Genomic DNA, 12,405 nt, shown 5'->3' with positions numbered 1-12,405 from the left:
TAAACATGTACACAACTTTCTTATTGAAAATAGGACAATCACCCCTAATCAATCGGGTTTTACAAAAGGCGATTCTGCCATAAATCAACTTATAGATATTTCTAACTACTTTGGTAGAGCTTTAGATAACGGAAAAGAGATTAGGATGGTTTTTTGTGACATCAGCAAAGCTTTTGATCGGGTTTGGCATAAAGGGCTATTATCAAAACTTAAACAATATGGAATTTCTGGAAATTTACTTAATTGGTTTTGTGATTATCTATCTGAGAGGAGTCAAGGGGTGGTCTTAAATGGAAGCAATTCAACATGGAGACAGATAAATGCAGGTGTCCCACAGGGCTCAATTTTAGGTCCGCTACTTTTTCTTATCTTTATTAATGATATAGTATCTGATATTAAAGCTACTATCAAATTATTTGCAGACGACACTAGTATTTATTTGACAGTAGACACCCCTGAAAATACTGCTGAAATTCTTAATGGAGATCTGAAAAAAATTCATATGTGGTCCTCTAAGTGGCTTGTAAACTTTAACTCACAAAAAACAGAAACCATGATTATTTCAAGAAAATCAATAAAACCTAGTCATCCGATCTAAAAAATGAATGACACTGATCTTCAAGAAGTTTCTACTCATACACATTTAGGTATTATTTTTTCAAATAATGGATTATGGAATATTCACATTGAATATATAGTTAAACGTGCATACAATAGAATAAATATCCTTAGGAAGATGCGTTTTGTACTGAATAGGTTCACTTTAGAAAAAATGTATTTTTCATACATTCGACCAATATTAGAGTACGGGGATGTCATTTGGGATAATCAAACACAATACTTGATAAATAAAGTGGAAAATGTTCAAATTGAAGCTATGAGAATTGTAACAGGTGGGAATAAATTAACTTCGATACAGATGCTTTATAAGGAAACGGGTTGGGAAACACTTTCAAAAAGAAGGGAAAAACACAAGCTCACTATGTTTTATAAAATGGTGAATAAGGAAACTCCATATTATTTACAAAACTTGGTACCAAGTCAAATAGTTAATTTACATAACCATTTCACTCGTCAGACTCAAAATACTTCGGAAATTCGTACAAGAACCAATCTATACTCCGATTATTTCCTTCCTTCGTCTATTAAATTGTGGAATAAGTTACCAGACCAAACGAGAAATTCTACGTCTTTAAGCATTTTTAAAAGTCGTATAAAAAACCCAAATAATAAATGCCCAAATTTTTACTACACTGGAACAAGAATGGGTCAAGTTTTACATGCCAGATTAAGGATGAATAGTAGTTCTCTAAATGAACATTTGTTCAAGCGAAATCTAGTAGATTCTTCAAACTGCTCGTGTGGTTTGATCGAGTCTACAGCTCATTTCTTATTGCATTGAAAAAAATATGACGAATTGCGTAATGACATTATTTTCTCAATTAATTATCCAGTCACACTAAACACGAATTTACTTTTATTTGGGTCACAAGCTCTAAATTTAGACCAAAATAAAGATATTTTTGGAAAAGTACAAAAATTCCTACTAAAGTGCAAGAGGTTTACAAGTTAAATTGTTATTCACTATTCTCACTAAGTTGCATTTCATCTAAACATGTGTGTAGTATTTCGGTGTAGTTTTCTTTTTTCTTTTTTTTACTTTTTTTTCTTCTTTTGTTGTATTTATTTTCATTATTTTAAAATGATTTTTTTTTCTCCTTTCTTTTTTGTTATATAGTTACTTAGTTTATACTTGTTCCATATCATAGTAACATTGCATGCTATATTTATGTAATAGTTAACTTGAGTTGGTATTTCAAGGAAACGGATTAATATAAGCTATATATAGCTTGTTTCCGAATCCTATTATTATTGTGTATTTTGTATGATGATATATTTGTATTGATGATGAATAAATATGTTTAAACTAACATAATATTACAGGACTACAATACAAATAAATAGGAAAACGTATTAGACAAAGAAACACATGATTAATGAATAACAAAAAGCATCAGATTTAAAATTTAATACGCCAAAAACGCACCTCGTCCACACAAGACTCACCAGTGACGCCCAGATATAAAAGATCGAAAGCGAAAAAAAGTACAAAGTTGTACAGCACTGAAGATCAAAAGTTGAAAAAGGTTGTGTCAAATACGGCTAAGTTTTTATGCTTGGGATAAGAACATCCTTATTATTTAGAACAATTAATGCTATTGCAAACAGTAAATTTTATCAAATGAATATAACAGATATACATAATGAAACTGAAGTATTAACTCATTACATAAAACAAACACGAATACATAATGAATGACCAACACAGAATAGACACACCCGACTCAGTCCAGGCCTCAACACAGTAAATTATGAAAATGACGTCACATACGATGGTGAAAAGGCATTTAAAATAATGTCACATACGATGGTGAAAAGGCATTAAAAATTACGTCACATATGAAAAACTATATCTCAAAAGTAAGATAGAATTAGGATTGATTAAAGATTAAAATAGAACTAAATACTGATATTGCATTTAAACACAATGCATATTGCAATACTTATTAATAGCAATTAACTATAATATATATGTGCAGTTTGTTATGAATCCAACTTCAAACGTAAATTATCGTACAGATTATGTTGACCAAAATTAAATCTAATAAATGACGGCGGTGATTAATTTTTGTTTCCATAACACATAAATATAATAGAAAAGATGTCAACACATTTGACAAAATCCGATGAGAATTACAAATATAACATTAAACATTTAAACTAAATACATGAATTTGGGATAGACAAGTACCGTAACACGTCTTATAGTAATGTGAATTCACACTCAGCAAAACAGTCACAATCGGGAATAAGTCACGTTTGGTAATTAAAAGATTAGACGACATAATGACAAACCACAATCTACCATGTGGTAAAAATGTCCTTAGCTAGTTTGGTTAAACACACATCGTATGGATCCACCAATTCGTGATGGTGTCCATAAAATTTACGGAGTGTCAATTTTAACAATTTGGTTCTACGTGAGCACAAGTTAGCACACAAATAAACGATTTTACCGTATCCACTCCTATCATGCCTGTAAACTGTTCCAACTATCCGGAATATCTTTAAAAGTCGAATTACATGTTCCACAAAAACTCGGTATGTCCTACTTGTTTTGTTATTTTTTTGCATTAGAAATTAATCAGTTGCCCATTTGCATTATTGAAAGTACATAAAATTAAAGCTGGAGATTACATACAGTTTTTTGGTATATCTGCAGATGCGGATACGTCAACGTATATGATACGGTTGATACGTCTTTAAATGACCGACCTCTAGTTAAAGCAAAAGATTGTTTTCGGAGAAACACAATACATTTAAATTTATCTATAAAAAGTAAGCATTTAATGTTGAAGAGTCTGAATTCAAATATTCATACAGAGAGTTTTAAATTTATATAAAAAAAAGTCCAATTTCAAAAAGAGGATTTATATAAAATTATGTTGCTTTTAAAATTAAAAAAATATAAAGATAAATAAGTATTAACTTTTACCTGAAGCAGAAAAAAACAATTTATCCTTCACAAACTATGTCAGTGCTATTTCATTTCATCCATTGAAATGATCATTACCTATGTTTTATATTTAGTTCATTATAAAAAGTGAACTCTAATTAAGGTTTGAATTTTACATCGGTAAAGGATAGTTTTGTAAGGTCACTCGAAAGTGTGAATATGTTCTAAATCGGCTTCGCCTTGGGCTTAAAATCTTCATAAGACATGACCAAGTATTGTCTAACCTATAATTAGTCACTTGATATTTTTGTTTAAAAATTAAAGACTTAATTCAAGATATCAAATAAGAAAGTAAGGGGTAAGGATTTTAGGGGCTTACTTAAAGGATCAAGGATTGTAGGGCACATTAAAATTGCATACTCTTCAGTGTTTGTGAATTGAAACTGGAAAATGGTTGTTTTATAAGTTTTGAAACTCCCTAAGAATCATTTCAGCATGCAAGACAATGATATCAATCCAAATTTGAGACATACTTTTTTGAGAAATTCATAGGCAACTGAGGCAGCTCTTTTTTTTTTAAGAAAGACACTAGATTATGGCAAATTTGGTTAAATGATCTTGAGAATTTTTAAAATCTCATAATTTTGTTATATTAAAATCTCCATCAGACATACTCTGCATATCAACTTGTCCAATGACATGAGTTAAATTTCTTTTACAAAATATGTTTAACTACGATTTTTTTGTCACACATTTGCGATGAAGCTGACATTCTTCACAATCAAATTTATACAAATTAATGGCGTTAAGAGTCACATTTTCATATTTCCGTGTTTTTATGAGTTTTTCAAGACCTCCAAACTGAAGCTTATATACCTGCAACAACATTTTATCATTGTTTCTTCCTGTATAAGAATGATCTTTTTGTGGATTAAATAAGTCACCTAAATGGTCCATCTCTTTTTTTATACTTTTAATGTTGACATTTTTTTCCTTTTCGTCGAGCCTGCGTTTTTTTGTCGCAAAAGCGAGAAACAGCGAACCAACATTAATTCCGTCAACAGCGGCGTCCACAAATATTCGCTCTGTGGTTAAAGTTTTTTTTATTTTTGATAACTTTCTTAAATTATCCTGAATTTCTACCAAACATGAATAGAAGCTTGTTTATGATCAAAAGATAAATTTTCAAGAAGTAAATTTTGCAAAATTAAAATCAAGTTTCTCCGTATTTTACTTATAACAAGACTTAGTTTTTAGGCCAGTTAACATTACATTCACACTGTGATTAAATTTTATTAAATTTTAATAACTTACTCAAAATATCCTGGATTTCTATCAATATTGAACAGAAGCTTGTTTATGATCATATTAAGATGATATGTAGAAGTAAAGTTTGTAAAAAAACCTATCTTTTTTCGTATACTACTTATTTAAACGGACTATTTTATTTTCAATTAACATAACATTCACTCTGCAGTTAAAGTTAAGATTTCATAAACCATCTTGAATTTTTTACAAATTTGGACAGAAGCTTCTTACAGAACTAGTCAAAAGATAGTATCTAGAAGAAAACTTTTAATTTTTTCCCCCTATTTTTGGTTGGCCTGCGACTCACAGCAGAAGTAGGCGACACACAGGGTTCTGCAAAACCCTAAAAATTTTGTTAGCCAAATACTCACTGATTTTCTAGTTAGTATTACCATAACTTTTGATCAGTTGACCATATTATAACATTGTTTTAACAATTAGTAAATAGGTTTAAAAAATCATTTTAAAATCAGTTATTACTGGTAATTACTGGGCAATTTTAGGAATTAAAATTGAGAAAGGAAATGGGGAATGTGTCAAAGCGACAACAACCCGACCATAGAGCAGACAACAGCCGAAGGCCACAAATGGGTCTTCAATGTAGTGAGAATTCCCGCATCCGTCAGCTTCAGCTGGCCCCTCAAAAATATGTATACTAGTACAGTGATAATGGACGTCATACTAAACTCTGAATTATACAAAAGAAACAAAAATTAAAAATCATACAAGACTAACAAAGACCAGAAGCTCCTGACTTGGGACAGGCGCAAAATTGCAGCGGGTTTAAACATGTTTATGAGATCTCCCCTAAACCTGTAGCCAATGTAGAAAAGTAAGCGCATAACATTACGCACATTAAAAGTCAGTTCAAGAGAAGTCCGAGTCCGATGTCAGACGATTTAACAAAAGAAAAGAAATAAAATGCCAATAATAAATAAATAACAACAGACTAATAGCAGTTAACTAACATTACTTGTATTTACTAAGTGCCTCGCGAATTACATGTAATTCCTAAATTTTAGTGATTACATGTAATTTTTAATTCACCGATGTACTGTAACATATATATATAAATATATATTAAATGACTGAATAAATAGTCAACGAAAAATCTTACGGGGTGATGGATCATATAATATGATTCAGTACACTACAAAATATAATATATAACAAGTCTAAAAGGGTACAACATCACCAAAAACACAATAAAACGAACAATATGTTAGATATTTCGGATAACATATATCCTTCCTCGGTAATAGCACGATGACAAATGAATCATGTCAATTCAAATCAAGACTCTATCAAAATCTTGAAATTTATACAATTTAAGCAAGGCTGGAACAATTTTAAAATTTTCAAACACGGCGCAAAGACTACAAAGATATGCCAAAATAAAAATAGTTATTTACGATGTGAACTGGCACAACTCTAAATTCCCAAAGGTGGTGATAGTTGACATGTTTAACAACCGCGTGGAAATACAGTCCCAACAGACTTGCTCTGGAAAGTTTTTGGATAAGAAAGCTCAGGACAGTTTCCACAGAGGGCTTTAATGAAAAAGCATAGAAGAGTTACTCATTTTCCCTACCATCACTAATTTCCTGCCATCACTTGTGTCCAGTAACTCCGGCTCCCGTACTTGACTCTTACACTTTTCAGAATTTTTTTAATTATAATAGTTTTAATTTAGTTTTACAGTTGGCAGGGATGTGTAAATACATAGCCACGTTCTCTTACTTAACCTTAGTAAAAATGTATTACTAATTTTTCTTATCATCAAATTACTATATATTTGGGGTGTTTAAATACGCAGTCTCTGTTACAATTTTTCTACCGTTGTCATATTTTAAATATTATACCAGCTTAGATCGGCCAGGACTGTTTATTGGGACTGTATTTCCACGCGGTTGTTAAACATGTCAACTATCACCACCTTTGGGAATTTAGAGTTGTGCCAGTTCACATCGTAAATAACTATTTTTATTTTGGCATATCTTTGTAGTCTTTGCGCCGTGTTTGGAAATTTTAAAATTGTTCCAGTGGGTGCTTAAATTGTATTAACTTCAAGATTTTGATAGAGTCTTAATTTGAATTTACATCATTCATTTGTCATCGTGCTATTACCGAGGAAGGATATATGTTATCCGAAATATCTAACATATTGTTCGTTTTATTGTGTTTTTGGTGATGTAGTACCCTTTTAGACTTGTTATATATATAAATATATATATATAGAGATAAGACCGTTGTTTTTCCCGTTTGAAAGTTTACACTTGTAATTTTTGGGCCCTTTATAGCTTGTTGTTCGTTGTGAGCCAAGGCTCCGTCTTAAAGGCCGTATCTTGATCTATACATGTAATGGTTAACTTTTATAAGTTGCTATTTGGATGGAGAGTTGTCTCATTGGCACTCGTACCACATCTTCCTATATCTAATTGCATGATTTATTCTGAAATTTATGTTGAATACAAAACCGCATACCGATTATCATACCTTATTTTTGTGATTTTTTTTATGATAATCAATGAAAATATCAAACCGGTTTTATTTTTTCTGTCGAAAAAAAAAGTCTTTTGTAAATCTATATATAACTCACACCACCAAATTAATAGGCATTGCCCAAATAATGCTATACTAGTCGTTATAGTTTAAAATTCGATACAATGGAAGTTTATTTATGAATAATTTAATTTTGGATATAACGCGTCTTCTGATTGGCTGACGTTTCTTTGTTATGAGCCCATAGACATAATTTAGTCATGTGACCGTGACGTCATCAACATTTATTCATGGTTTTCTACGGTTTAAAATGGAATTTAGAATTAAATTATAAGAAATGACTGTTAAATTTTTTCTGTCTATTCGAAATAACATAAAAAAATTGGTGCACACTGTTAAATAACCCGCTACGCGCGTTATTCGGTGTGCACCACATTTTTTCTGTTATTTCTTCATAGACAGAAAACATATTACAGTCATTCCTTAAAGAAAATACAAAAATAGTTACAAAAAAAAAAAGATTTAAAATTAGAATTGGTTGAGATGATAACTGTAATCTTGATGAATTAATGAACAAGAAAGACAGAGTTTGTTTATTTGTAGCTCAAACACTTATTTGTTATATTTGTAAAATTTTAACATACCTTCAGATGAAACTTCAGAAAATAATAGGAGATATGACATTACTTAAAATTAAATATCACGGTATTTATCCTGGTTGTATGATGTACCATTATCATTTAAATATTAAGTACATAATTTTGATCATTAAATAAGCTACGATGAAGTATGGCAATTTGGTGTCTGGTGGAGAGTTGGCCATCATACCACATCTTCTTATTTTTTACCTATTTATCTAAATATTTTAGATAATCGAAATCATTCTTTTCTCAAGGGTAAAATTACGAGGTTCTCGATTGGGTCTACCGACTACAGAATTACGAGGGTCTCGATTGAGTCTACCGAACACAGAATTACGAGGGTCTCGATTGGGTCTACCGACTACAGAATTACGAGGGTCTCGATTTGGTCTACCGAACACAGAATTACGAGGGTCTCGATTGAGTCTACCGAACACAGCATTATGGGAGTAAAATATAAGGTTTAGAGAAAAATTGACAAAAAAGAATAGCAATTAATGTGGTTCGATATTTAAAAGACCAAAGAAAAAACAGCAACATTAAATAATAAGACCCGATTGGGTATCGTCATAGGAAATTATTACTGTGGATCCGTTGTTGTAAGAATACAACCAGTAACAATTTTAAGGAAAACAATTCGGTGTTATTAAAAAATCTCAAACACACAGTTGTGCATCTTGCCCTTAGCAAAAGTTTGGGTTTAATAACATGAATATTGTTAAAAAAGGAAATCAGGCGAAGTTTCGGGTGTATATATTTTATACTTCAAAGTCCTCTCTGATCAAATACCTGATAAACCTTCATTATTCTTTTTTCGTGTCCTTTAAGACTTAAGCTCCTCAAGTATTCATAAAATCTTGTCTTCAATTTTATGGTGTCTTGATTGATGGTCTCTGATAAAAGTATATCCAGAAAAGTGCTTCATTTATCAAGTGATATTTTCGTTTTCTTAAAACATTTTATAATCCACAATTGGTGAATATAAGAAGTGTATGCAAGAAATGACGTTATTATCAAACACTGACCACCTAGCTATCAGTGACTAGCAGTATCAAAAACAGTAAAGTAACAAAAATACTGAACTCAGAGTAAAATTAGAAACGGAAAGTTTATAATCAAATGTCAAAATTAAAAGCTCAAACACATCAAACGAAGGGATAATATCTGTCATATCATTAACTAGGCATTTATGTAGAAAATGGTTGATTAAACCTAGCTTGATTGCTAACTAAACGTCTCACATGCATGACCGTCTCATTACTTTCGGAAACGAAAATAAAACTTTATAAAACTTAAAAGTAATTGAGGTTACCAACTCCCTCAAGCTAAATTTAACTTATCTGGATTTGGCTTTTCTTTGTTGGTCCCTTTCGGTCATTAAACATCTCAGGTATGCAAATGCAAGTATTTATGACACTTTATGCTGTTATATCAATACAATTTAAAAAAAAAAACATCTGACAGGATATCCCTGAAAGGTTAGTTTTGCTGAACAAAACAGGGAAATTGTTCAGTAAATAGTAATCGATTGATAGTTTGACATGTTTTTGTCCACTACAGATCATAACAGTATTTAATATCTTTATTTTCCGGGAAATGTTATTCACCTGTTTCAGTTTGAATTTTTTAGTTGACCAAGTCTTGACCCTAATGATGGTCGATCGAAACATTGAGGCAATTCGACTAAATTATATTCATTTTCATTTTTGATCGTTGATGTGACTATTTGTAGTGTTTATGTTCCAAACCGTATGAGAAATTTGGACTGTATGCGTACTTTTTCAAAATACTCATACGGTCGGACCGTACGCGTAAGGTCTGACTAATAATAAGAAGTTGGTGAAGTTAATTAAATATAAATGCATATAACAGATGAAAAAAACGTAACTTTCAAATTGATATAAAAAAAGTCCAATTGAAATTGAAATTGAAATAAAAACTTTATATTTTAACTATGTTAACAAACTCACGCTAGTTAAATCTGTTTATCTCTTGTATAAAGCATGTCGATCATTAATAGTTAACATTAATTGAATAAAATCACTGAAATTGAAAATATCGGAAGTAAACATAATGTGAGAGAACAACTGTTTTCGAATATTTAGCAACTTTACAAAGAAATTCAAATGCAAAGGAAGATGCATATAAGCTGCAAACATTTAAATGTAAAAAATATTACGTTAGTTGTGGAAGCAACCGTCAACTTGGGCGAGAGTCCCAAAATATATAGGATTCAGATATACAATTAAAAAACTATTTAATTTCAATTGTTCGTTTGTCAATCTAGTTGTAATAATAACAATTTGTAAAACTTAAAAAAAAAAGATTGTGATAAATATGTATGGTTATCCCGTACTGGACCATACGCGTATACTCAAACGGTCCGACTGCACGCGTATGGTCGGACCGCACGAGTATATGTATACGGTCCGGACCTTACGCGTACGGTCCAAATACTCATATAGTCTGGAACATTTATATGATATTCAACTTTAATTAAGTGATTTAAGGGCATTTGTTGTAAAGATAATTAGGGTTTAATATCTACATTAATCATTGAAGAAGATCATGACAAAGTCCACAACACGTGGTCATAGAAAATTTATGAAAGCCACAGCAAATAATCTTCATGTATTTGCTATACAAATTATATTTTTACACCCTTGCTTTCATTTTGTTATCTTTAAGTTGTTTATGATGCATAAACATATAAAGCTAGTACAGGTAATAAGAAGGCTATTTTTAACAATTAACTAGACTTTTGTTTTGAAATAATTGAAAATAGAAAAACTTTCGAATCATTTTTAGAGAATTATTAATAATATTTTGTTCATGGGCAATTATAAGAATTTGGTATCATCCTTAGTATATATGTTATGCTTGGTCTGATACCAAACTGTATCAATTTATTTGAAAATATGAAGTCAAGTTATAAACAGTATTATATTGTTAAATGCACTGTTTCTGAGAAATGCTCACATTATTAAGTGGTGTTACTGTAACGTTTATGGGTCATCGTAAATTTCCCTATTTCTATTTTTAGATACTATATATAACTATAGTTGTCCGGTCACTTTTTCGCGGGGATCGTTTTTCTCGTGCTTGGAACTCAATGTCCAGACTTGGATATTTAAACCTCGTCAGGGCAGTGTTTCCCCAAGCATTTCGGGGAACACTTTATGAAATACAGCGCCAGATTGATAGACCCTGCTACTTACTACTTGTAAGAGTACCACATGGGCTATCCTCTATGAAGACCGTGCACACCCCGTCTGCAGATGAGACGCCTAGGGCAGGCAGGTTCTTCCTCACACCACAGGTTGCAATTTGACTTGCTCTACAAGAACTCCTAAATTCTTAATTATGCTGAGTGTTTCTCAAGGGGCAAATGTTTTGTTATTGAATTTATTCTATTGTATTAAATATCAATCATTTGAAAGTGAATTCTGTTTTGTGCCAGTATGATGTATTTGGACTATGCTTTGGTTTACACATAGATACCCCTTTTATCACATATACTAACATTTCATTATTAGAGAGTAGATATGGATCCATAATGCTCAAATTCATTGGGGACTTTGTGAATTGTGATATTATATTTGAGTGTAACTATCAAGAGAGTTACATCAGAACTGAGAAAACATTGCATCTATAAGGATTTGTTTCATTCCCATACCAACAGGAAATTATATGCATCTTTACATACTTACAACTCCCGTTAGCGCCATGTGTCGCCTAGGGCAGGAATATCTTTACATACTTACAACTCACGCTAGCGCCATGTGTCGCCTAGGGCGGGAATATCTTTACATACTTACAATGTACAACTCCCGTTAGCGCCATATGTCGCCTAGGGCGGGAATATCTTTACATACTTACAACTCCCGTTAGCGCCATGTGTCGCCTAGGGCGGGAATATCTTTACATACTTACAACTCCCGTTAGCGCAATGTGTCGCCTAGGGCGGGGAAATGTTTACATACTTACAACTCCCGTTAGCGCCATGTGTCGCGCAAATATATTTTTATACCAGGAGACAATTACATCGCCCCTAGTTTTTTGGTGGGGTTCGTCTTGTTTATTCTTTAGTTTTCTATGTTGTGTCTTGTGTGCTGTTGTTTGTTTGACTTTTTTCATTTTTAGCTATGGCGTTGTCAGTTTGTTTTATATTTATGAGTTTGACTGTCCCTTTGGTATCTTTAGTTCCTCTTTTACAGATTATAACAAACCACCAATAAAAACCTTCAAAAAGTATGTATACATAATGGGACAACAATTAACAGTAACACAGCACTAAATTTACACAACTTCAAAGACAAAATTATGTGTATAAACTTTATTAACATCTTAAGTCATATCATGGTTTGAATATACACATGAAATCAATAACAAATTCACCCCACAAATAAATATAGATCTACAGTGCTAAATTATCCA

Source organism: Mytilus galloprovincialis, chromosome 8 (genome assembly GCF_965363235.1).
Source record: "Mytilus galloprovincialis chromosome 8, xbMytGall1.hap1.1, whole genome shotgun sequence".
Classification (NCBI taxonomy): domain Eukaryota; kingdom Metazoa; phylum Mollusca; class Bivalvia; order Mytilida; family Mytilidae; genus Mytilus; species Mytilus galloprovincialis.
This window is presented reverse-complemented; position numbering follows the sequence as displayed.